Here is a 26,385-nt window from a genome sequence, read left to right as displayed (position 1 = left end):
GGGGAAGAGCCTTGAACACATGGGCACTGGGGAAAATTTCCTGAACAGAACACCAGTGGCTTATGCTCTAAGATCAAGCATCGACAAATGGGATTTCATAAAATTGCAAAGCTTCTGTAAGGCAAAGGACACTGTGGTTAGGACAAAACAGCAACCAGCAGATTGGGAAAAAGTCTTTACCAATCCTACATCTGATAGAGGGCTAATATCCAATATATACAAAGAACTCAAGAAATTAGACTCCAGAGAATCAAATAACCCTATTCAAGAATGGGGTACAGAGCTAAACAAAGAATTCTCAACTGAGGAATATTGAATGGCTGAGAATCACCTAAAGAAATATCCAATATCCTTAGTCATCAGGGAAATGAAAATCAAAAGAGCCCTGAGATTCCACCTCACATCAGACAGAATGGCTAAGGTAAAAGACTCAGGTGATAACAGATGCTGGCAAGGATGTGGAGAAAGAGGAACTCTCCTCCACTGTTGGTGGGATTGCAAACTGGTACAACCACTCTAGAAATCAGTCTGTAGGTTCCTCAGAAAATTGGACATAGTACTACCTGAGGACTCAGCTATAGCACTTCTGGCCATATACCCAAAAGATGCTCCAACATATAACAAGGACAAATGCTCCACTATGTTCATAGCAGCCTATTTATAATAGCCAGAAGCTGGAATCAACCTAGATGTCCCTCAACAGAGGAATGGATACAGAAAATGTGGTACATTTATACAATGGAGTACTACTCAGCTATTAAAAATAATGACTTCATGAAATTCATAGGCAAACTGATGGAAAAAGAAAATATCATCCTAAGTGAGGTAACCCAGTCACAAAAGAACACACATGGTATGCACTGACTCATAAGTGGGTATTAACCCAAAAGCTCAGATTACCCAAGATACAACCATAGACCACATAGCTCAAGAAGAAGGACAACCAAAGTGCAGATGCTTCAGTTCTTCTTAGAAAGGGGAACAAAAATATTCATAGGAGGAGATATGGAGACAAAGTTCGGAGCAGAGACTGAAGGAATGGCTATTCAGAGACTGCCCCACCTGGGGATCCAGCCCATATACATACAGCCACCAAACCCAGACACTATTGGGGATGCTAAGAGGTGCATGCTGACAGGAACCTGATATAGCTGTCTCCGGAAAGGCTCTGCCAGAGCATGACAAGAGGCAGACTCTTGCAGCCAACCATTGAACTGAGAACAGGGTCCCCATTGGAGGAGTTAGAGACAGGATTGAAGGAGCTGAAGGGTTTGCAACCCCATAAGAATAGCCATACTAACCAACCAGAGCTCCTGGAGACTAAACCACCATCCAAAGAGTCCACATGGAGGACCCATGGTTCCAGCTGCATATGTAGCTTGTTGGGCACCAGTGGGAGGAGAAGCCCTTAGTCCTGCCAAGGCTTGACACACACACCCCTAGTGTAGGGGAATGTCAGGGTGGGGAGGCAGAAAAGGGGGGTGGTTGGGGACGGGAACACCCTCAAAGAAGAAGGGGGAGGAGGATGTGATAGGGGGTTTGTGGATGGGAAACTGAGAAAGGGAATGATATTTGAAATTTAAATAAATAAAAAAATAAATAAAATATTTTATTTAATAAATAAATTTAAATAAATTAAAAATATTAAATAAAGAAAAAAAGAAAAAAAAGAGGAAAAGACCCTAACACATCAGGTATTTGAAAAAGTTTTTTTTTTTTTGAGATAGCATCTCATGTAATCAAGGTAGCCTTAATCTCTATGTAGCCAAACAATGTGAATTCCTGACCTTCTGCTTCTACATCCTGAGTGCTAGAACTATAGGGGTATGTCACCATTCCTGTTTACATGGTGCTGAGGATTGAACCAGGGCCTTGTGAATGATGGGCTGGTATCTACCTACTGCGCTCTATCTCCAGACCCTGATTGTTTTTTTTTAGTGATTCCTGTTCTGGGTATTATAGCTTAGGATCAAATGCAGGGCCTCATGGATGCTAGACACGTCTTCTACTATACTACTGGATGCCCAGCTCCAGTTATTACTTCCAAATCCAAGCAGCAGAAGATTTACCCAACATTGCAGATGAAAAAAATGTAGGCTGTTTTCTGTTTTTGTTTTTGATGCAGGGAATCATTGAATGCCACAGAACGGCCATGAACTTATCATCCTCCTTTGCTTCCCTACTAGCTGGCTTTCCAGGTAAGCACTGGCGTGTCTAATAAACTCATTTAATTTTTAAATTTCTTTCTAATTTCCCCCAGCCCTTCCCTTGACCTTTCTATTTCTCCTCAGATGAAAAATAAATCCATTAAACGCATCCCTCACTTAGCACTGGAGATGCTATGTCTGACCCCTCTGTCTTTCTTAAGTCCTGCAAAGGCAGAAGAAAGAAACAGGAGACAAAGTACTAAAAGGGTACAGCTAAGATTGCCCAGGAGAGCTGATGCTAGCCATGGGCCAAGGCTGTCTAGGGACAACTGCAGGTGGGCAAGGGCATGTGTGCATTCTAGACATAGGGAAGAGGACCTGTCAATCATAGATAACGGAAACTGCACATCAGCTAGGATAGATGGTGTAGACAGGAATGGTCCATGGGGTGCCAATGGTGGTCTTCAAGCTTCTAGACAAGCTAGAGGTACCAGTGACCCCTAAGCCACGGAGCATGCTTACTGTGATGGCATCCCTACCTGCTTACCTATGCTGTGACATCTCTCTACCAACCCTCAGCAGAAGCGACACCACGGTTTCCCTCGATTCTCCCTCTCTGCCTCTACTGCGCTGATATTACACCACACTGGTCAGCATCCTCCTCCACTCGCAGATGGCACAGCTATCTTCACTGCTCTCAGAGGAGGCTCCATCTCACTTTCTCTGCCTTTTCCGTCCGAAGGAGTGACTCTCCCTCCCTCCCTCCCTCCCTCCCTCCCTCCCTCCCTCCCTCCCTCCCTCCCTTCCTTCCTTCCTTCCTTCCTTCCTTCCTTCCTTTCTTCCTTCCTTCCGAGTACACTGTTGCTGTCTTCAGACTCACCAGAAGAGGGCATCAGATTCCATTATAGATGGTTGTGAGCCACCACGTGGTTGCTGGGAATTGACCTCAGGACCTCTGGAAGAGCAGTCAGTGCTCTTAACGGCTGAGCCATTTCTTCAGCACCATGGAATGACTTTCATGAAATGCGCTAAATGGCTGTCAATGGGACACACATGTTTTGGTTTATCTGGAAAGCTTCCAGGTAAAGCTCAGACTTCTCTTGGCTGTAGGAGGAGTTCATTCTCTATCTCTGTTACATTCCTCGCCCCTCCCTTTGCCATGTTCTTAGACACACAGGGCTCCAATCACCGTTGGGCTCCTCGAAAGCCACCATCTCACAACAGGAACACTGCAGGGGAGGCACTGTGAGCTAGGCTTGGGCATCAGATACACCCCTTTCTTCTGGCAACAGCGATCTGCAAAGGTGGCTGGAAAATACAGTTTAGTGAAGAGGACAGTTGAGTTTGCTAAGTAGCAGTTAGCTGTGGCTCTCTTGAACTGTTTTTTCCGTGGACTCGATGTTTGTCTTTTGATTTTTCCGTGTTATAAATATTTGATGATCATCTTGTCAACAAATGCCTTCTGTTTTACATTCCTTGTTTTATCCTTTTGTTATCTTGCCAGTTGTCTGTGAAAATTTAGTAATACTAAATTCTAGTTTCTATAAGTTCTGTTAATGCTTTAACAGTTACTTCTCTTTTCTGGAGGTCATTGGTACAGAGTGCTCACGTGGTCCCATAACTGTGTTCCCGGCTGTGGTCCCGGCACTGTGCTTCCAGGGGTTGGGGTCCTGGCGCTTTGGTCTCGGTCCTGTTTGTAAACTCAGAATCTTTGGGCGAGCAGTAAGAGCTCTTAACCACTGAGCCATCTCTCCAGCCCCATGAAATAACTTTCATGAAACACATGTGTGCACTAAATACCCTGTCCATGGGACACACATGTTTTGGTTTATCTCAAACTCCCCGTAACACTTGCTTGGAGACAAAGAAGTTCCAAACCTGGGGGCTCACCGTGGTCTTTTCTCATTTGCCAGATGCCATGAGATGAGTCATTCTCTAGGCTATGCACACTCACCATACTGTTGCCACAGGCTAAAAGCAACAGGAAAAACTCACCATAGCCAGATCCCTCCCAAAAGGTGAGCCAAATAAACCTTTTCTCTTTTAAAGTTGATCGTTCCAGGTATCTGTTACAATAAAAGATAGTGGGCCAACACAAGCTATACTTATGTATGAACTTATTCCCCACTTAAAACTCCCGTCTAAGTCATGGCTCATGTGGGTCACAAAGACTGAATCAGCAAGCATAGGATCTGTACGGGTCTGCACCAGGTCCTCTGGGTATATGCTATGTCTGTTAGCTTGGTGGTTTGTGGGACTCCTAACAGTGCGAGTGGGTGTATGACTCCTTTGCCTGCTTTTGGGACCCTTTTCCTCCTATGGGGTTATCTTGACCAGACTTGATATGAGGACGTTTGTCTTGTCTTAATGTATTTTGTTTTGTCCTGTTTGTTGTCTCTTGGAGGCCTGCTCTTTTCTGAAGAGGAAATGGGCAGGGAGTGGATCTGGGGGAAAAAGGCGGGAGCTTAGAGGAGTGGAAGGAAGGGAAACTGTAATTGGGATGTATTGTATCAGAGAAGAATATATTTTCAATTAAAAAAGGAAAATATCAGAAACACAAACACACACAGAGGGGGGAGAGAGAGACAGAGAGAGACAGAGAGACAGAGACAGAGACAGACAAAGAGAGAGACAGAGAGACAGAAAGAGAGAGAGAGAGACAGAAAGAGAGAGAGAGAGAGAGAGAAAGAGAGAGAGAGAGAGAGACTGACTGAGGCACAGAGTATGACGTTACCTGCTCAAGATCACATGTGAATAAGGTGGGCTCTGAGATAGGCTCAAGAGGACATGAAATTTCAAATGTGTGTAACTTTACTATTGTTAATGATCAAAACTCGGACACGGGATTGGTTAGCTTGGGCAGCTAACAGAAAAGATCTCTGGTGTAGAGAAGATAAATCACAGTTAAAAACTTTGAATATGCCCTCCTCACTTCAGGTCTTGACCACATGTTTTTTTCTTTTTCTCTCCAAGCAGATATTGTTTTCCACGAAGAAGTTGGGGCCACCAGATGAAATCCCCAGTCCATTTAAGTGAGCAATGCTACAGAACAAACCACAGGGAATTCTTTAAAAGTTATAAGTGAGCGGCTTGATCGTAAGGTAAATATTGTTCGAGGGTAACTTTAACAAGGAGACTTACAATTGTCACATGTGAACCGTTTTCTGTAGCCAAACTTAAAAAACAGCTTGTTTCTAGAGCTGTAAGCTGGCGAGGTGAACTGACGCTTGTTCGTATTATAGTGCCTCATATAATGCATGCATAATCTCTATTCTGAAACTAACACGATAATTTTCAGTGCATGAAACACTATGAATATCGATATGGCACACTTGGCTATGCTTGGCAGGAGACCTGATTGTCCTTTTGTTTGTGGTGCTTGGCCCACTTTAAAAAATGATTATGTCTGATGCCAAGAAGTGCTTGCTGACAGGAGCCAGATATGGATGTCTCCTGAGAGGTTCTGCCAGAGCCCTACTGATAGAGATGAGGATGCTTGCAGCTAACCATTGGACTGAACAAGGGGACCCCAATAGAAGACTTAGAGAAAAGACTGAAGGAGCTGAAGGGGTTTGCAACACCAGAGGAAGAACAACAATATCAACCAAGCAAACCCCACCAGAGCTCCCAGGGACTAAACCACCAACCAAGGAGTACACATGGAGGGACCCATGATACCAGTCACATATGCAGCAGAGGATGGTACTGTCCAGCATCAATGGGAGGAAAAGCCCTTGGTCATGTGAAGGCTTGATGCCCTAGTGTAGGGGAATGCCAGGCACTGAGGTGGGAGTAGGAGCATCCTCATAGAAGCAGGGGGAGGGGGAAGGGGTTGCAGAAGAGGGGGCAAAGGGGATAACATTTAAAATGTAAATACATCAAATATCCAAGAAAAATAAAATTATAAAACTTATGTTTTTATTTTTTGAGATTATAATATAATTATATTATTTCTCCTCACCATTCTTCCTTCCAAGCCTTCTGATATACCCCCTTGCTTACTTTCCAACCCATAGCCTTTTGTTTGTTAATTTGTGTTACACATGCGCATGAAAACACACACACACACACACAAATACATACATACATACATACATACATACATACATACACACACTTACTGTATATAAATTCCTAAATACATAAATATAGCCTGCTCAGTCTGTATCATGTTATTTGTATGTATGTTTTCAGAGATGACCCCTTGGTATTGAATAATCAACTGGTCCTCCTCTCTGGGGAAGACTGTTTGCTCCACTCTCACAGCATGTCTTAGTTTCTGTATTTCTTATTGTCAGGTTAGGGCCTTCCCCATCTACTCTGGTATATCAAATGCTGTAATCCTTGTTCAGCTCATGTTTAGGAAGTCATATTGGTGGGATATCATGGGTGTAGCTTGTGACATTCATAGGAGACACAATCTCATAGCAAACTTCCTTTGACTCTTAGAATATTCTATTTATGTACTCTGTGTTGGAATGATACCTGAGCCCCAGGTACAGGGGTGTGTTGTAGATGTATCATCTATCAACCCATTCTTTAGGGCCACTCTATTCATTAGCAAATAACCAAAATGGAAGCAATTATTATACAATCATTAGAATAGGCCTGATCTGGTTAGTAATCCATTCAACCCCATATCCTCACCGTGGGAGAGCAGACACCCTAGGAATACTTGGGATGGCTTTTCAGTGGTGATTTGCTTCCTCTCCACGTTTATGTAGGTGTCAAGTGCCTGCCTGGACATTCTTAGAACACAAGAGCCTGATGTGCACTTTGATTTTTCAGTGTACCTCACCTTGCCTTTAATCAGCAGCGCAGAACATCAGCTCCTGCCTCTCCAGAACCTACCTGAACTGTTTGCTGTTTACGTGACAGAAATAGCTCAGTGCACTCCTGACTTTCACCCTTTATGGATCAAAAGTTCTCAAGTCCTGTCTTAAAAATATGTATTTAGCTAGGCCTTCCTGCACATATGTAGCAGATGTGCAGCTTGGTCTTCATGTGGGTCCTGAACAACTGGAGAGAGAATTCAGGGGAAGGCTATTCCAAAAGCTGTTGCCTGTATGTGGAATATGTTCTTTAGCTGGGCTTCCCTGTCTGGCCTCAGTAAGAGACTTGAAGTGCTAGGGTTGGGGGATACCCAGGAGGCCCCCACCCTCTCAGAGGAGAAGGGAAGGGGGAATGTGGGAAGGATTGTGGGAAGGGGTGACAGGGAATGAGTGAGTGATTGGGATATAAAGTGAATAAATAAAATGTAAATAAACAAATACGTATTTAGCAATGTACACAGAAGAATGGACTTGTAGGTCAGAGAATGTGTGTTCTGAGACCTCTGGAGGACATAGTCTCTGACAACTCCAGTTTTTGAGTCTGCAGTGTGTACTGAAGACCTAGAGCTCCTGTGAAGTGGACCTGAGTTCAGTTTGCTCTAAACGGAACAGAGTTCGATGATTTCTTAGCAGCCCATGCACTGAGGTATAGAGCAACTATGGCTTTAGGTCCCCAACCCAACCACCAAATTAATTCAGAAAGTCAGTGAGCTGTGCATAGTGGCCACACGATTTCTAGCAAATCAGCAGCTAGTTTTCCTTGAGTTGGACTTGGTCATCACAGCCACCCTGTGACGCCTCACTTTACATTTTTGCTATAATGTCATTAGCAAACTCTCATAAAAATATGATACAGAGAAGAAGTTCTTGTCAAACTTTGGCATGAGGGAAATCTTTGCTTTACTGCAGATTGTTACCCTTTCAGGGTAAATATGAATGACATCATATAGAGTTTTCCTCTGACTCTAACTTAACATCAGTAATCATATTCATTGACATAAAAGTTGACACCAATTTTTAATATCTTGATCTGTCACCTCCTCAAGGCAGGAATCTCATCGGCCATTTAAATATTTGGTAGACAAAATGGAATATATAAACATAAACACTTTTGGATATTTGTCAAAATTTTAAGTATCCCTTGGAAAAACAAAAGCCACTCTGGCTTCAGAATTATTTTTTATAACATTGATACTGATGAGAAATAAACTTTCCCAATGGCAGGTTTAAATGTCCTGGTAATTAAAGGAGTGACAGAATCTCTTTCTCTCATAGGCCCTCTCCAGTGTGACTGAACATTTTTTTTCTCCACAATCAGATATTTAGCCTTTAATTTTATATACTTAAATAAATGCAGAAAGAACATGATATTTTATTCATTCACATTGGTTTTCAGAATTCTTTCATTTTTAATAGACATAAGTGATTAGCTCAAATAATTTCCCCAAACAAGTCTGATGGCCCAGTTAGGATGGCTGCCCGTGGTGTGGTTCCCCTTCACTTTCAGCTTCTCTTCACCCTGATTGAGATTTTTCAGTCTGTTTAAGCTAAAATTCATATTTTAATAGTCATGTAAAAACAACCATATCCTATAAGCAAATTAATGAGCCACATGGTATTGAGAATGGGAGAGAATATTCAAAGGCATTCTCAGACAGAAATCTAGAAATCTGTTTCCCATCACCAGTTTCCTTTCCTCCATCCAAGCCATGCTCCTACAAGGTCACACGGAAAGACAGTGGGCCATAGCCAGGAGTTTAGGCAAAACCGTGTCTGTTTTATTCATTGATGCATCCCAAGTGTGTTGGACAGGTCTTGTATGGTCAAGGTGCTCAACAAATATTTGATAATCTGAATTGAATACTGAGAAAGAAAATAGTAAGTTTTAGGACTTGATACATTATTTTCCCTGGAGTTTGGGGATAGAAATGATTACTTCCTATCAAAAGTACAAGTAAGTAAGTCCTTAGATTTCCATCATAGGAAAGGTGCTAGATCCCTTTCTCCTTTTCATTAAGAAGGTTCCAACAAAACAAAACCTTAAATCTAAAACTACTTAGCCATGGGAACATCTCTCTGGCAGCTGTAGGCACAGTGCCTGGAAGGCAAGTGTCAATGTAGCTGATACTGGAAGCAGAGCCACCCATTTCCTGCCAGTTCCTTCTAGGGCAGTGTTTCTCAACTTCCTAATGATATGACCCTTTAATACCGATTCTCATGTGTAGAGACCCCAATTATAAAATTTATTTTTACTACTACTTCATAACTGAAACTTTATTTTAGCTACTTCATAACTGAAACTTTTCTAGTTATGATTGCCATGTAAATACTCTTGGAGGTAGAGGTTTGCCAAGAGGCTCATGACCCACAAGTTGAGAACCATTGTTGTAGGGTTGAGGTGAGCCCTTACCTTCCCTTTGTGGTCTAAATGGAAGAAAGTATAAGAGTATCCCATTTGTGTAATAGACACAAAGCAATGAAGGGTAACAATGGCTGTTCAGTTGTCAGTGTTTTCTCTATTAATGGGTAAAACACTCAGTTAAGGCTACTTTAATGTTTGATATGAGAAAGTCCTACCAGTGAAGGAGCCATGTATAAACTCTGCTGGAGCAGCAAGGACTAGGCTTACTTTTCAAAAGAAGTAATTATTATGTATTAATTAACAGATAAAAAACCAGCATAGCACATTGTTGTTACCACTAAAGGTAAAATGTAGCCACTTATGGAGAACCAACTTATGAACACAAGTTAAATTGTAGAATTTTTTTAAATACTAGATATTTTTTGTTGTTGCTCAAATCAGGTTGCTTCTCTGGGTGCTAGCTGAGACAACTGCTGTAGTAACTGCAGGAACCCCCAAAGAATACATCTAACAGTTGATGTCCTGACGTTTACTTGAGTATTGGGTTACCACTCTAGAGCTTTGCTGGTGAAATGAAGATTTGTGGAGTGTCCCTGGAATGTGCCTGTGGAAAACCGCCAAAGTTATTGCAAGTCTCTCTATCTGGATCATCCTTCAGAGTGATGGACACTAAGGCAAGAAGGCTAGTCCTCTGTATTCCCATCAGTGCCTACTCATCGAACGTGGGTTGCCCTGCAGAGAATGATTATCCTTGTATGGAGTCACCACCATAAGCAAAGGTGACACTCACAGAGAGAGCTGGCACCTGCCATTCTAATGGCTGATGAATGAGGACGTTGGTCATAATGGGGCAACTGGGTGGATACCAACAGCCTTCATCCAAACTGGTCAAGCTGAACAATAAACTACTCTGGACAGAGCATTTTCTGTATAACCTGCACATAAAATTAAGGACATTCAATAAGAAATTGTTGAGCTAATGAATAGGAACTTATTATGAAGGCAGAATAATGAGAGTAACCGATTTAAAGGTCATCAGAATGGATTTAAAGGAGGTCAAAGGAAAATACCAAATGATAAGTAATCCAAATCGGTCCACAGCCCCCAGCTGTGGCATCTGCTTTACCATGCTGACAATTGGCTTAGTCATTAAAATGATTCAGAGTCTGACCCTACTAAGCCTCGAGCAAACGTAGCAGAAAAGAACCTAACAGGAGCTATGATCTGAATCTGAACATGCGGTGCCCCTACTCACCGCCAAAGGGCAACTGCGTCTACTGTATGAGAGCTTGATGGAAAAACCTTAGAACTTCAAAAAGGAAATTATTAGTTTGCAGGAAACAGGAAAGAACTGGAAAGGAACGCTGACTGAATCTTTCCAAAATCAAGGACTGTTTCTGCCAGAAGCCTTTGAGCTATAAAAACTATCCTCTAAGTTTTATGCAGAGGGCTGTACCTAAGCCTGGTCTGTTCTATTCAACTAAGGATAGAGCTCCTCCTCCTCCTCCTCCTCCTCCTCCTCCTCCTCCTCCTCCTCCTCCTCCTCCTCCCTTCCTCCTCCTCCCTTCCTCCTCCTCCCTTCCTCCTCCTCCCTTCCTCCTCCTCCCTTCCTCCTCCTCCTCCTTCTCCGAGCATTTGGAAATATTTTACAGCCAGCAACTTAATCACAAAAACATTTGCCCAAAGTTACAATTCCCACAGTAGATGGAGTCATAGAAAATTGGGGCTTGCACGGCAACGCCAAGATATGTCACCTTTGCCCAGTAGGCTCTTCCTAACACTTAGCTTGTAAAAATTTCTGTCCCTTAAGGCTTATATGATTAAAGACAAAGATTAATATTTAATGTATTTAGAAGATGTGATTATTGTACAAATGAGCCAATCTTGTTTCGAAAAGCCATTTTCACTGATTATTCTGAAGTGGCATATTTTTCAGACATGTCCATCTGACTCTGTTTAATGACTTTGGGGGACAATCTTTTTCCACACGGGATGACTATGTGTTGGTTCATGAATTTGAACATATTGATACCTGGTGAGTGCTTTTAGATTAGTCTAAAATTAGGTAATAAGGTCAGTTTGGGAGTTTGTTTCTCAGATGATGAGGTCATTAAAAAAGATGCTTCTGTTATGATTCAGGATCAGCTGGTACCCAGATCAGTGACTACACTTCTCTGGGGAATGCAGGCACAGAAACACACAGGCGCACACCCACACACCTGTCACCCACAGACACTCACATGTCTCCGGAAGCTTGAAATTCTACCACCAGCAAATTATATACCCTTTGTATAAGATTAGCTCTTTCCATGGTCCCCTGTTAAAATATTCCTAAATAGGGTGTCATTAAGGTGACGGGAGGCAGGGGCTCAATGAATGTCTATTTCCCACTTCTCACAGTGGAGAGAAAGAGTGCTAAATTTTGCCTGGAGACCCGCCTCATGCATGACTCAACACCGAGAGACATCACAAAACATCTAAATAATTTAAAATAGTAATGGGAAGTTTAATAATACAGAATTAATCATGTTTATCAGTAGCTAGCATAAAAGAAGAATGAACTTCTTGAGTCCAGGATTGAAATTGAGTGCTGTGCCTGGCATGGGTGACCCCCTGTTGTTCATTTTTACAACCTCACTACTATTATTAGTAACCTGGACACTCCTTTCAATAAAAAAAGATCAAGTTTCAAAATAAAAACATTCCTTTCATGTAATCATAAATAAAATAAGTGCCTGTTTAAGCCTTGTTATTAAACAGTAACATATATTATTTAATTAATAATTAATTAATTAATTAAATTATTAAATAAAATGGTTATTCCATCTTCATTTAAAAGGGGCTTCATATCTGTTTTCATTTTCTAGAAGATGTAATGCCTGTAAGTCAAAGTAAACACTGCTCTGGCCTCTAGCAGCAGTGGCACCAGCTTGGTAGGTTCAAGTCCATCTGGTATACCAGTTAGCTTCTGATGAGAAGGAACAGCACCTACTTGTTCTCAGGTTTGGCTTAACACTTACCTCCCTGAGTAAGACTTTGGTTTTAGGTATTATAGTCCTACAAATGGAAGGTTCCTGTTTAGTTTAGGTGGCTTAAATGAATGTTTTTCTGTTATTTTCTGCCTCATTTTCCACCATGTTTACTTTTATACTACATTTAAAATATGTCCTGATGTCTACCTTCTGCACACAAACACACATACCTTTGAAGTTTTGTCACAGAGTTTGCTTACATATATTTCTGCTTATAACATTTTTATACTGTTTTTGAAGTTCTGCACATAATATTTAACATTCCCCTAAGCTACTGCTTCTTATACTCCATCATGTACTATGCTAGTGACACACTGGCAAACCTGCCGACTGTAGTAGCCTTGGTGCATAGTAGCACACATTTTCTCTTGCACCCATAGTGTTTCATGGGGTGAGCCACAGTAGTATAATGGTTAGACTATTGAGTCCACATCTTTAACATCATAGATCTGTGAGGAATATTTTCCAGCTAGGTGAACGCTTACTCCAGGGTCTTAATGTCTTGGTCTCTTCACCAGCGTTTGATTTTGATGCTTTTGCCAGTTGGAGATAATATATAGATGGCACTGTATTGATGCTTTGATGAATGCTTTCCTGATTTCTAGAAGCTCGTAGTACATCTTCATGTTTGCTTCTGACTTATGTGGTCTTTTTCTTTTCCGTGAGACACAGAAGTAGAGACAAGCAGAAGAAAAGAGAGCAAACTTTCCTATGTTCCTTCTCTTTTCTCCTTCATCTTCTTTCAGAAAACGAGTCACATGGAGAGTCTTTTCTTTGTCAAAATCCTTTAATAATGGGAAACCTCAGGTTCTCCTGAAGCCCAGAAGCCCACATACCTTTATTTTCTCCTGTGGTATTTAGGAAACCTTTACCCATATTTGAAACAGAACCAGATATTCAGGGAGCATATTGTATTATTCTATTCTCTGGAAATAATTTTTAATTTCAAGGGTATCACTAACTTTATTCTTAATGTCTCCCTTGTAAGAAACTAATTCAAAAGATGCTTTGAAGAAGCCAGGCACAAACAAATCAATAAGATCATTTTTCTCCAGAAAAACAATCCCCCTTTATTTTAAAAAACAAAGAGAAGAAAAGCACACAAACATAATCTCACATCCAAATATGAATATAACAGGAAGCAATAACCACTATTCCTTAATATCTCTCAACATCAATGGTCTCAACTCCCCAATAAAAAGACATAGATTAACAAACTGGATACGCAATGAGGACCCTGCATTCTGCTGCCTACAGGAAACACAACTCAGAGACAAAGACAGACACTACCTCAGAGTGAAAGGCTGGAAAACAACTTTCCAAGCAAATGATCTGAAGAAGCAAGTTGGAGTAGCCATTCTAATATCAAATAAAATTGATTTTAAACTAAAAGTCATCAAAAAAGATAAGGAAGGACACTTCATATTCATCAAAGGAAAAACCCACCAAGATGAACTCTCAATCCTAAATATCTATGCTCCAAATACAAGGGCACCTACATACATAAAAGAAATCTTACTAAAGCTCAAAGCACACATTGTACCTCACACAATAATACTAGGAGATTTCAACACCCCACTTTCATCAATGGACAGATCATGGAAACAGAAATTAAACAGAGACATAGACAGACTAAGAGAAATCATGAGCCAAATGGACTTAATATTTATAGAACATTCTATCCTAAAACAAAAGGATATACCTTCTTCTCACCACCTCATGGTACTTTCTCCAAAACTGACGATATATTTGGTCATAAAACAGGCCTCAACAGATACAGAAAGATAGAAATAATCCCATGCGTCCTATCAGACCACCACGGGCTAAAGCTGGTCTTCAATAACAATAAGGGAAGAACGCCCACATATACATGGAAGTTGAACAATGCTCTACTCAATGATAACCTAGTCAAGGAAGAAATAAAGAAAGAAATTAAAGACTTCTTAGAATTTAATGAAAATGAAGGTACAACATACGTAAATTTATGGGACACAATGAAAGCTGTGCTAAGAGGAAAACTCATAGCTCTGAGTGCCTGCAGAAAGAAACTGGAGAGAGCATATATCAGCAGCTTGACAGCACACCTAAAAGCTCTAGAATAAAAAGAAGCAAATACACCCAGGAGGAGTAGAAGGCAGGAAATAATCAAACTCAGAGCTGAAATCAACCAAGTAGAAACAAAAAGGACCATAGAAAGAATCAACAGAACCAAAAGTTGGTTCTTTGAGAAAATCAACAAGATAGAGAAAACCTTAGCCAGACTAATGAGAGGACACAGAGAGTGTGTCCAAATTAATAAAATCAGAAATGAAAAGGGAGACATAACTACAGATTCAGAGGAAATTCAAAAAAATCATCAGATCCTACTACAAAAGCCTATATTCAACAAAACTTGAAAATCTGCAGGAAATGGACAATTTCCTAGATAGATACCAGGTACTGAAGTTAAATCAGGAACAGATAAACCATTTAAACAACCCCATAACTCCTAACAAAGACCCAACAAAGAAAGAGAACTCAGACCAATTTCCCTTATGAATATCAACGCAAAAATACTCAATAAAATCTGGCAAACTGAATCCAAGAGCACATCAAAACAATCATTCACCATGATCAAGTAGGCTTCATTCCAGGCATGCAGGGATGGTTTAATATACAGAAAACCATCAACGTAATCCATTGTATAAACAAACTGAAAGAACAAAACCACATGATCATTTCATCAGATGCTGAGAAAGCATTTGACAAAATTCAACACCCCTTCATGATAAAAGTCCTGGAAAGAATAGGAATTCAAGGCCCATACCTAAACATAGTAAGAGTCATATACAGCAAACCAGTAGCTAACATTAAACTAAATGGAAAGAAACTTGAAGCAATCCCACTAAAATCAGGGACTAGACAAGGCTGCCCACTCTCTTCCTACTTATTCAATACAGTTCTTGAAGTTTCTAGCCACAGCAATCAGACAACAAAAGGAGATCAAGGGGATACAGATTGGAAAAGAAGAAGTCAAAATATCACTATTTGCAGACGATATGATAGTATATTTAAGTGATCCCAAAAGTTCCACCAGAGAACTACTAAACATGATAAACACCTTCAGCAAAGTGGCTGGGTATAAAATTAACTCGAATAAATCAGTAGCCTTCCTCTATACAAAAGAGAAACAAGCCGAGAAAGAAATTAGGGAAAGGACAGCCTTCATAATAGTCCCAAATAATACAAAAAACCTCGATGTGACTTTAACCCAGCAAGTAAAAGATCTGTATGATAAGAACTTCAAGCTCCTGAAGAAAGAAATTGAAAAAGACCTCAGAAGATGGAAAGATCTCCCATGCTCATGGATTGGCAGGATTAACATAGTAAAAATGGCCATTTTACCAAAAGCGATCTACAGATTCAATGCAATCCCCATCAAAATACCAATCCTTTTCTTTAAAGAGTTAGACAGAACAATTTGCAAATTCATCTGGAATAACAAAAAACTCAGGATAGCTAAAACTATCCTCAACAATAAAAGGACTTCAGGGGGAATCACTATCCCTGATCTCAAGCAGTATTACAGAGCAATAGTGATAAAAACTGCATGGTATTGGTACAGAGACAGACAGATAGACCAATGGAACAGAATTGAAGACCCAGAAATGAACCCACACACCTATGGGCACTTGATTTTTGACAAAGGAGCCAAAACCATCAAATGGAAAAAAGATAGCATTTTCAGGAAATGGTGCTGGTTCAACTGGAGGTCAGCATGTAGAAGAATGCAGATCGATCCATGCTTATCACCCTGTACAAAGCTTAAGTCCAAGTGGATCAAGGACCTTCACATCAAACCAGATACACTCAAACTAATAGAAGAAAAACTAGGGGAGCATCTCGAACACATGGGCACTGGAAAAGTTTTCCTGAACAAAACACCAATGGCCTATGCTCTAATATCAAGAATTGACAAATGGGATCTCATAAAACTGCAAAGCTTCTGTAAGGCAAAGGATACTGTTGTTAGGACAAAATGGCAACCAACAGATTGGGAAAAGATCTTTACCAATCCTACAACAGATAGAGGCCTTATATCCAAAATATACAAAGAACTCAAGAAGTTAGACCGCAGGGAGACAAATAACCGTATTAAAAAATGGGGTTCAGAGCTAAACAAAGAATTCACAGTTGAGGAATGCCGTATGGCTGAGAAACACCTAAAGAAATGTTCAACATCTTTAGTTATAAGGGAAATGCAAATCAAAACAACCCTGAGAATTCACCTCACACCAGTGAGAATGGCTAAGGTCAAAAACTCAGGTGATAGCAAATGCTGGCGAGGATGGGGAGAAAGAGGAACACTCCTCCATTGCTGGTGGGACTGCAAACGGGTACAACCGTTCTGGAAATCAGTCTGGAGGTTCCTCAGAAAATTGGACATCGAACTACCTGAGGACCCAGCTATACCTCTCTTGGGCATATACCAAAACTATGCCCCAACATATAACAAAGACACATTCTCCACTATGTTCAACCTTGCTTCACACATGTGTCATGTGGTACATTCAAAACTCTGTGAGATTAGAGTTGCCAGTACAACCATTTCACTAATGGCAATGGGGTTTTGTCATGGAAGAATGACTGGCTGAGGTGACACAACTGAGTGATGTGTCTCTGTGATCTGAAGATACTCTGTCACTCTATTGCTACTTCAAACATTCACTCTCATTTTGAGCAGAAAAACAAAACAAAACAACAACAAAACAACAAGAAAACAAGGTTGATGTTTCATGTAATACTTCTGCCCCACCCAAGTATTCTTCTCTCTGAATCAGTCGCCAGGTGAGGATGACCGTGAACCCTGGGTCTTCTACTTTTACCTTCTAAGTGCTGGGATTACAGATGTGTGCCACAGTTGGACTATATCTCTACTTCCTTGGGTTAATGTTTTCTGAGTTCTGTTTCCTGTCAATAATTACAACATTTTGAAAATAATTCAAACCATATATGTATGTGACATTTCTTGAATATTTTACATGACCACCAAGGGATTCTTCAAACTGACATTTAAAAATGCCAAGTAAATCTATTGGAAGTATTTTTAGAAAATGGTTACTTTAATTTGAAACAATTTCTCGCTATAATAAGAGCTGTCTCATCTCTTAAACTGCCAAACACAGGTAGTCATAGGGCAATTAAATCAGAATCTGGCTTTACTTAGGGGAATTGAATCCAAATGTCAAAATATTGCTTGCTCTTCCCAGGTTTATGGGTAGTGATAGCGAGATGTGAGCACATGCTGGCGGGCTTTATGGGCTGCTGTGGTGACAGTGTAGAGGCTGTTGGGTGCTCTGACCTCTGCCATTCACACATATAGACACGTTTACACGCTAGTTAGGCTAAGCTGAATGCAATTCAAGATGCAGTAGAGAAACCATGTTAGGGGTCAATTAACAGACTAAGAATGTCAATAAACATCTCCTCTTTGAGCTACATATTCACTCTGAAGACAAAGGAATCAAGAAGTGCTATGTCAAGAATATAAGGAGGTTCCTGCCTTCTGCTCCCTCTTAAGTATTCAGTGAGTATTCTGTCCAACCTGCTCAAGAATTCAGGGCAGAACACTCAGCCCTCAGAACACACTGCTAAGAAATACTTGGAGCTTAGGTGTTACTGTAAGGTCAAAAACACGCAGGAAGGGAACAGACAAGGAAATAAAAAGTTTTCTAGTCAACAGTCATTCAGGAGACAGAGCTCTGACTCAGAACAATCATTTCTGGTTCTCAGGATGAGGAGGTTGTCACACCATTAGACAAGTACCCCTCAGCACTGCTCAGTTTCCTCTTTATGGTTTTCTTAGCACACAGAGACTTTCTGTTCTTGGGTCAGCTTAACAGAGACTGTCAGAAAAAAGACATCAAAAGACATTTTCTTAATCTTAGTCTTAATATATCTAAAAACAGATTGAAAGTTGGCTTTTGGTTTTTAGTCAGCCTGAGAGTTTTGTTACTTCCCAACGTCTGGGTACCTGCTGCCATTAAGATATGAATTGTATGGGTGGACTTTTTTAAGCCCCGCAATGAGACTTATTCTGAATAATCCATCTATCTCTGGAAGTGCAGAAAAGAGAGCTTTTTGCATTACCTGCATTACTCCAGCCCCACTCTAGCACAGCATTCTTCACGGCTTTGACTTTAATCCATCATATTTGCAGATTTCACGGTTGTGAACAGACCACTCACAGAATAAAATGTTTAGAAAGCCTGCATCTGCACAAATGTGAATGATTTTCTGGCTCTTCCCTATATTGTACAACACAATACAATTCCCATTCACACAGCATTTATACCGCATATTATTATAGATAATCTAGAGGTGCTTTTGGACTATCAGGGGCACTCACATAGACTGCAGGCAACTGCTTGGCACTTCAGAGAAGAGAGAGGAACATCCACAGATTCTGGTATCTCTGTGGGTCCTAAAACCAATTGGCTATGAATACTAATGTTTGACCCTATTAACTGATGCAGTAAAATCTGCAGCCAAGATGGACATAGTGTTAAACTTCCCTCTAAATTTATATCACTACCATACATTAGTACAACTCTCAGACCTTACTGAAAAGGTTGTGCAGTGGACAGATCAAAGAGAAAGGATAAATGTCAGTGGAGCATCCACAAATGAGACCTTTGTACTGTATCCTCCTCCAAGGCTAGCAGCTCATCTTGGATAAGAGCCAGAAGGGAGAAAGACTGCACAGAGACAGTATCCTCTGAACACAAACTACTCAGGAACCATGACAGTGGTGGGAGAACTGAATAAGATCAAAACAGTCACGCTACAGCAAACTCATGAACCCCCACCCATAATTTATGAGTTACTGGCAGTTGCTGACTTTTGAGGGAAGAAGTGACAGTTTTCTGTAAGGGGTGGTCCTTGGTAGGTTGACTATGCTCTAGTGGATAACCACAAAACTATAGTACTTGAGTAGCACAAGACTCCGTTATTAAGAGCCAAGAGGAAATGAATTTGAAAAGGCATAGGGAAAGGAGTGTGCATCTGTGAGGAATGGGTAGTGAATATAATCAAAATACATTGTATGAAATTCTCAAAGAGTTAAATATATTTTAAAAGTAAAGAAAAAATATTTGGAGTAGACAATAGGAGTCAGCATTCTTCCCTGCAAAATGTACTTTTGAAGGTCCTTGCCATGGGCCATCATGTATATGATGAATTATACAATGTTTTCAGAGTTTCAGGTTCTGCATTTAAAAAAGGAATTGGAATAGACTGTACTGAGAGTAAATAATATAAAGAACTCAGTCATCTATCCAGAGTGTGGACCACACAAAGTACTAGTTCAGTCACTGTCTCTTCTTTGTAGGAGAAAGTAAGTTCTATAAAGTTATGATAATAAGATGCACTCACTGCATAAAAATATAACTCATATGAGTGCAACTTAGAATTTCATGGATGCAAAAAAAAAAAAAACAACCCTAGAGATAGTAAAATATAAGACAACAACTCCCCGGTGATGCAGACTCAAGTGGATTGCACAGCAGAGTTCAGTGGAACCAGGAGACTTTGAGTAATAAATGACCTGAAATTTGATTTCCCTCTTTGGGAACTATGTGTTAAAAAAAATTCTCGGACTGTCCAAGGAGAGACTGGCTGCAGGGCAGCCTGTGTCAGGGACCTTCCAGTCTCCATCTGTGCCCAGAGCCAGGACTGTTATCTGCCTGCAGAGAGCTGGTCTGCCAGGAGTACTCTCCCTCCTAAGCTCACAGTCCACAGCTGACAGGTGAAACCCCACTATCTCCCTACTTTCTCCCCATTGACTATCTAAGAAGAGACACCCCAGGAACACACGGGTAGCAAGAACCACAGGGTGGCCTTGGACAGAACCCTTCCAGTCTCCATCTGCACCCAGAGCAGGGGCTGTCCCACAGCTCTCTGACTCAAAACCTGCCAAGAGAGAGCTGGTCTGCCAAGAGAGCTCTCACTCTAAAGATCACAGGCTCACAGGCTCACAGACACAGGCTCGCAGGCCAATGAGAGAGACAAGCTCTAATCAGAGACAGCAAGACCAACTAACATCAGAGATAAACAGATGGCAAAAGGCAAGCACAGGAACCTCAGCAACAGAAACCAAGAGTACTTGGCATCATTAGAACCCAGTTCTCCCACCACTGGGATAACTCGGCACACTGGAAAAGCAAGATTTGGATTTAAAATCACATCTTTTGATGATGATAGAGGACATTAAGAAGAATATAAATAACTTCCTTAAAGAAATACAGGACAACACAGGTAAACAAGTAGAGGCCCTTAAAAAGGAAACACAAAAATCTCTTAAAGAATTACAGGAAAGCACAACCAAACAGGTGAAGGAATTGAACAAAACCATCCAGGATCTAAAAATGGAAATAGAAACAATAAAGAAATCACAAGGGAAGGCAACCCTGGAGATAGAAAACCTAGGAAACAGACCAGGAGTCATAGATGCAAGCATCACCAACAGAATACAGAGATTGAAGAGAGAATCTCAGAGGCAGAAGACTCCATAGAAAACATTGACACAACTGTCAAAGAAAATGCAAAATGTTCCTGACCCAAAACGTCCAGAAAATCAATAAGAAGACCAAACCTAAGAATAATAGGTATAGAAGAAAATGAAGATTCCCAACTTAAACAACCAGTAAATATGTTCAACAAAATTATAGAAAACTTCCCTAATCTAAAGTAGGCCCATAAACATACAAGAAGCCTACAGAACTCCAAACATACTGAACTAGAAAAGAAATTCCTCCCATCACATAATAGTCAAAACACCAAATACCCAAAACAAGGAAAGAACATTAAAAGCACTAAGGGAAAAAGGTCAAGTAGTATACAAAGGCAGACCTATCAGAATTACACCAACAGAGACTATGAAAGCCAGAAGATCCTAGACAGACATTATACAGACCCCAAGAGAACACAAATGCCAGCCTAGGCAATGCTAGCCAGCAAAACTCTCAATTATCATAGATGGAGAAGCCAAGATATTCTATGACAAAACCAAATTTACACAATATCTTTCCACAAATCCAGCCTACAAAGGAGCTAGAGTAGCCATTCTAATATCAGATAAAATAGACTTTCAACCAAAAGTTATCAAAAATATAAAAAATATAAGGAAGGACACTTTATATTCATCAAAGAAAAAAATCTACCAAGATGAACTCTCAATTCTGAACATTTATGCTCTGAATGCAAGGGCACCCACATTCATAAATGAAAAACAAGCTCAAAGCACACATTGCACCTTACACAATAATAGTGGGAGATTTCAACACCCACTCTCATCAATGGACAGATCATGGAAACAGAAACTAAATGGAGACATAGAGAAACTAGCAGAAGTTATGAACCTAATGGATCTTAAAACAAAAGAATATACCTTCTTCTCAGCACCTCATGGTACCTTCTCCAAAAGTGAGCATATAATTGGTCACAAAATAGGACTCAACAGATACAAAGAGATTGAACTAATCCCATGCATCCTATCAAATCACCATGGACTAAGGTTGGTCTTCAATAACAACAAAAACAACAGAAAGCCCACATACACATGGAAGCTGAATAACACTATAATCAATGACAACTTGGTCAAGGAAGAAATAAAGAAATTAAAGACTGTTTAGGATTTAATGAAAATGAAGGCCCAACATACCCAAACCTATGAGATACAATTAAAGTAGTGCTAAGAGGAAAACTCATAGTTCTGAGTACCTGCAAAAGAAACTGGAGATAGCATACACGATAGCTTGACAGCACACCTGAAAGCTCTAGAACAAAAAGAAGCAAAATCACCCAAGAGGAGGAGAAGGCAGGAAATAATCAAACTCAGAGCTGAAATCAACCAAGTAGAAACAAAAAGAACTATACAAAGAATCAACAGAACAAGGAGCTGGTTCTTTGAGAAAATCAACAAGATACATAAACCCTTAGCCAGACTAACCAGTAGACAGAGAGAAAGTATCCAAATCAACAACATCAGAAATGAAAAGGGAGACTTAACAACAGGAACTGAGGAAATTAAAAAATTTATCAGATCCTATTACCAAAGTCTATACTCAACAAAACTGGAAAATCTGGAGGCAATGGACAATTTTCTAGACAGATATGAGGTACCAAAGTTAAATCAGGATCAGATAAACCACCTAAACAGTCCCATAACTCCTAAAGAAATTGAAGTAGTCATCAAAAGTCTCCCAACCAAAAAAAGCCCAGGACCAGATGGATTTAGTGCAGAATTCTATCAGACCTTCAAAGAAGACCTAATACCAATACTCTTCAAACTATTTCACAAGATAGAAACAAAAGAACACTATCCAATTCATTCTTTGAAGCCACAATTACACTTACACCTAAACCACACAAAGATCCGACAAAGAAAGAGAACTTCAGAACAATTTCCCTTATGAATGTCCTGCGAAAATCCTCAGTAAAATTCTCGCAAATTGAATCCAAGAACACATTAAAATGATCATTCACTATGATCAAGTAGGCTTCATCTCAGGGATGCAAAGATGGTTCCATATATGGAAATACATCAACGTAACCCACTATATAAACAATCTCAAGAAAAAAAAGCCACATGATCATTTCATTAGATGCTGAGAAAGCATTTGACAAAATTCAACACCCCTTCATGATAAAAGTCTTGGAAAGATCAGAAATTCAAGTTCCATACCTAAACATAGTAAAAAACAATATACAGCAAACCAGTAGTATAACTACTCCATCAAACTAAATGGAGAGAAACTTGAAAAAAATCCCACTAAAATCAGGGACATAGACAAAGCTGTCCACTCTCTCCCTCCCTATTCAATATAGTACTTGAAGTCCTAGCCAGAGCAAACAGACAACAAAAGGAGGTCAAAGGGATACAAATGGGAAAGGAAGAAGTCAAAACATCACTATTTGCAGATGATATGATAGTATACTTAAGTGACCCCAAAAGTTCCACCAGAGAACTCCTAAACCTGATAAACAGCAAAGTGGCTAGATATAAAATTAACTCATACATCAGTAGCCTACCTCTACTCAAAGGATAAACAAGCTGAGAAAGAAATTAAGGAAATGACACCCTTCATAATAGCCACAAATAATATAAAATACCTTGGTGCAGGCTCTGTCTCTGAACAATGAGCTCACTGATCCCAGAGAGGCTTGTCAGCAACCCCAGGGATCTTCCTGTCTTGGTCTGGTCTGCCCTCAGAATTCTGTGGTCAGGATCTTGACCCTCTGGGCTCTGGGAATCTTAACACTCATACTCATTCTTGTACAGGGAGCTACTGATTGCGCTGTCTCCTCAGGCCTGATCTCTGCAACTACTAGTTGTGTCTCTGTGCAAAGCACTAAAGGAAACATGGAAGCAAGTCTTGAAGTGATGGAGCATACCAAACAAACACAACATTGCACATGATCAATAGTGCAAATTTCTTGAAAAGTGACCCCTGCAAGTATGCATCTACACAATGCATGTCACTGTTTCACTATGTATTGTTTTCTGGGATGAGGTGTTGGCAGGATTGGACTTTCCAGTTCACTGAAGTGCCATATTTAGGGAATGTATCCCTTTTTGTAAGCATTTTTAAAAATTAATTGGTTATTTTATTTATTTACATTTCAGATGCTGTCCCCCTTCCCAGTTTCCTTTTGGCAAAGCCCTTATCCCATCCCCCTGCCCCTTTGCCTCTAAGAAGGTGCTCCCCACTCAGTGCTCTAAATACTATTTAACCTTTTCTCACCATCTCTCTCGTCTTTCTTATTTCTTCTGCTTGTGGTTTGTATCCTTTGACCAACATTTCCCCGATTCCCTACATTTCACCACCCGCCCCTAGTATTCACCCTTTGTTTCCGTAGATTCCACTTGTCAGTGATAGTAATAGGATTTCTTTCTAAAGTAGCTTTAGTATTTCACACAGCACAATTTTTCTAGTTTTTTGATGTCATATATTAATTTTTTCTTTTCGACATTGAACAGTATCTTTGCCTCTTCCTCTCCTCCCCACATGCACTCGCACTCTCTCTTTCCCCTAGCTCTTGTGTGTGTGTGTGAGAGAGAGACAGAAAGAGAGAAAGAGAGAAAGAGAGAGAGAGAGAGAGAGAGAGAGAGAGAGAGAGAGAGAGAAGAGGAGGAGGAGGAGGAGGAGGGAAGGGAAGGAGGGAGGGAGGGAGGGAGAGAGAGAGAGGGAGAGAGAGAGAGGGAGAGAGAGAGAGGAGGAGGAGGAGGGAGGGAGGGGAAGGAGGGAGGGAGGGAGAGAGAGATTACATTTTCTAGTACATTTATTAATGGATATTTTGTTCAATTCCATGCCTTGGTGACTGTGTTGCAATAAATATGGAATGAAGATACTTCTTGGAAATAGTGACATAATTTATTTTTGTTACTTGTCATGTGGTTGGATTGTTGAAGATTATGGTAGTTATGTGTTGGTGTTTTTGATAATGGTAACAGTAACTTACATTCCTATCACCAGTGTACGGAGTCCCTGTTCTCCATACTATGCTAACCTGCTTTCAGTGACTTAGCTATCACTGGGCCATGTCAGCATTCTTTCCAGTAGGTGAGGAGCATTACTAATGCTGAGTTCTTGGTACTTGTCATCCATCCCACTTTTGATCTGTCTCTTCTCTCGCGTATGGTGGGGCTGTCCTCATTTGGCATCTTCTTTGACAAGGCGCTCCTGAGAGGTCCTATTTAAATTTTCTGCCTTCCCTTCATACTTCCCCTCTCTGGTTTGCTCTGAGTCAGTCTTCCTTCTGCAGCACACATTCTCTACCTAAAATCAATTTTACATGATTTGTTGTGTTTTACTCCTCATATTAGAATGAAAAAAAGAGACTTTTGATTGCTGTGTTTAGTTTTAGTTGTTTTTTTTTTTATCTGAAAAAAAAATTATGGCCCTAGTGGTAGAATCAGGGAAAATTATAGGTTTTGAATGAGTATTTGAGTAATGCATCACTCTGTGACTAAACCTGGACAGACATTTAATTTCTGTGTGATTGAGGTGTCACAACAGTGTCCTTCTCATCTACCTTGTTTTTTCTTATTTCCAGTCACCTGCAGGCAACTGTGGTCCAAACATATTGACTAGAACATTCTAGAGAAAAAGATCCTAAGTGGGGCTGGTGAGATGGTTTGGCAATTAAGAGCACTGATTGTTCGTTCAGAGGGCATAAGTTAGGTTTAGAGTGCCATATTGGGCTGTTCACAATTGCCTGTAACTTGAGTCCTAGGGAATCTAATGCCCTTTCCTGATCTCATGGATATGCACACACAATCACACATAGGTACATAAATAAAAACAAATCTTAAAAATTAACAAGTTTTAATTAAATTTGAGTACTGGGTGTTGTTGTAAATATTCTGTTATTATTGTTATATGTCTATTTTGTGCCTAATTAACAAATTAAGTTTTACCTTAGGTAGTGTGCACAGCAGGAGACTGTGGCTTCAGATCTCTTGGCCTATCGGAATGCGCCCCTAAAGAAGATGGGAGGGACTACTACCATCCCATCAGTGATAAATGGATTCATCAGTTGAATTATTTTCTGTTGTAATTGCTGAATAAAATCTTCTGATTAAAAACAAAATGATGCAAAATTTAGCGCTTTGATCTTTAGCAAAAGCCAGTTAGTTACCTGTCGGGTGGGAAGCATCATACATGTTATGAATACATTTCTGTCAAACTACCAAAAACAATGGTGGCCATACCACCATGAAATTACATTTTATTTAACAATGGTGACCTACTTATGAAAACTCATGTACGTGTGTGCCCCATGAGCACACAGTCGGCCCTGGCGGGGTCCTCTCTCGTTCAATAGGAATCTAAAGAGGCCTTGCCAAAGATCTTGGTCAGAAATCTACAATGGTGTTTGTCAAAGAACCACTTGTAGAAATCACAAAGTTTTTTTTTTTGAGTATTTTGAAGAACAATTTTGAGTGAGTTATATAAAAGAACTTTACAACA

The 26,385-nt window shown here is 40.3% G+C and overlaps 1 protein-coding gene and 1 long non-coding RNA gene across 12 annotated transcripts in view; one reads left to right on the top strand and one right to left on the bottom strand.

Annotated features, from left to right (window-relative positions):
* Dlgap1 (DLG associated protein 1) overlaps positions 1 to 26,385 on the bottom strand; it is an 869,320-nt gene that overhangs the window by 432,180 nt on the left and 410,755 nt on the right. The gene's annotated exons all lie outside the window — the stretch shown is intronic.
* LOC120094814 (uncharacterized) lies at positions 1,937 to 26,009 on the top strand. Of its 3 annotated transcripts, none has more exons than XR_010055094.1 (4): positions 1,937 to 2,198; positions 4,061 to 4,165; positions 5,124 to 5,248; positions 25,838 to 26,009. It is a non-coding gene; the product is annotated as an uncharacterized LOC120094814 (long non-coding RNA). The 3 variants fall into 3 exon arrangements; XR_010055093.1 differs by lacking the exon at positions 25,838 to 26,009 and adding an exon at positions 5,581 to 5,959 and having other exon boundaries at positions 1,939 to 2,198; XR_010055095.1 differs by lacking the exons at positions 1,937 to 2,198; positions 25,838 to 26,009 and adding an exon at positions 5,581 to 5,959 and having other exon boundaries at positions 3,949 to 4,165.

Source organism: Rattus norvegicus, chromosome 9 (assembly GCF_036323735.1).
Source record: "Rattus norvegicus strain BN/NHsdMcwi chromosome 9, GRCr8, whole genome shotgun sequence".
Classification (NCBI taxonomy): domain Eukaryota; kingdom Metazoa; phylum Chordata; class Mammalia; order Rodentia; family Muridae; genus Rattus; species Rattus norvegicus.
The sequence above is the reverse complement of the archived record's forward strand: the minus strand, read 5'-3'. Positions and strand labels throughout refer to the sequence as shown.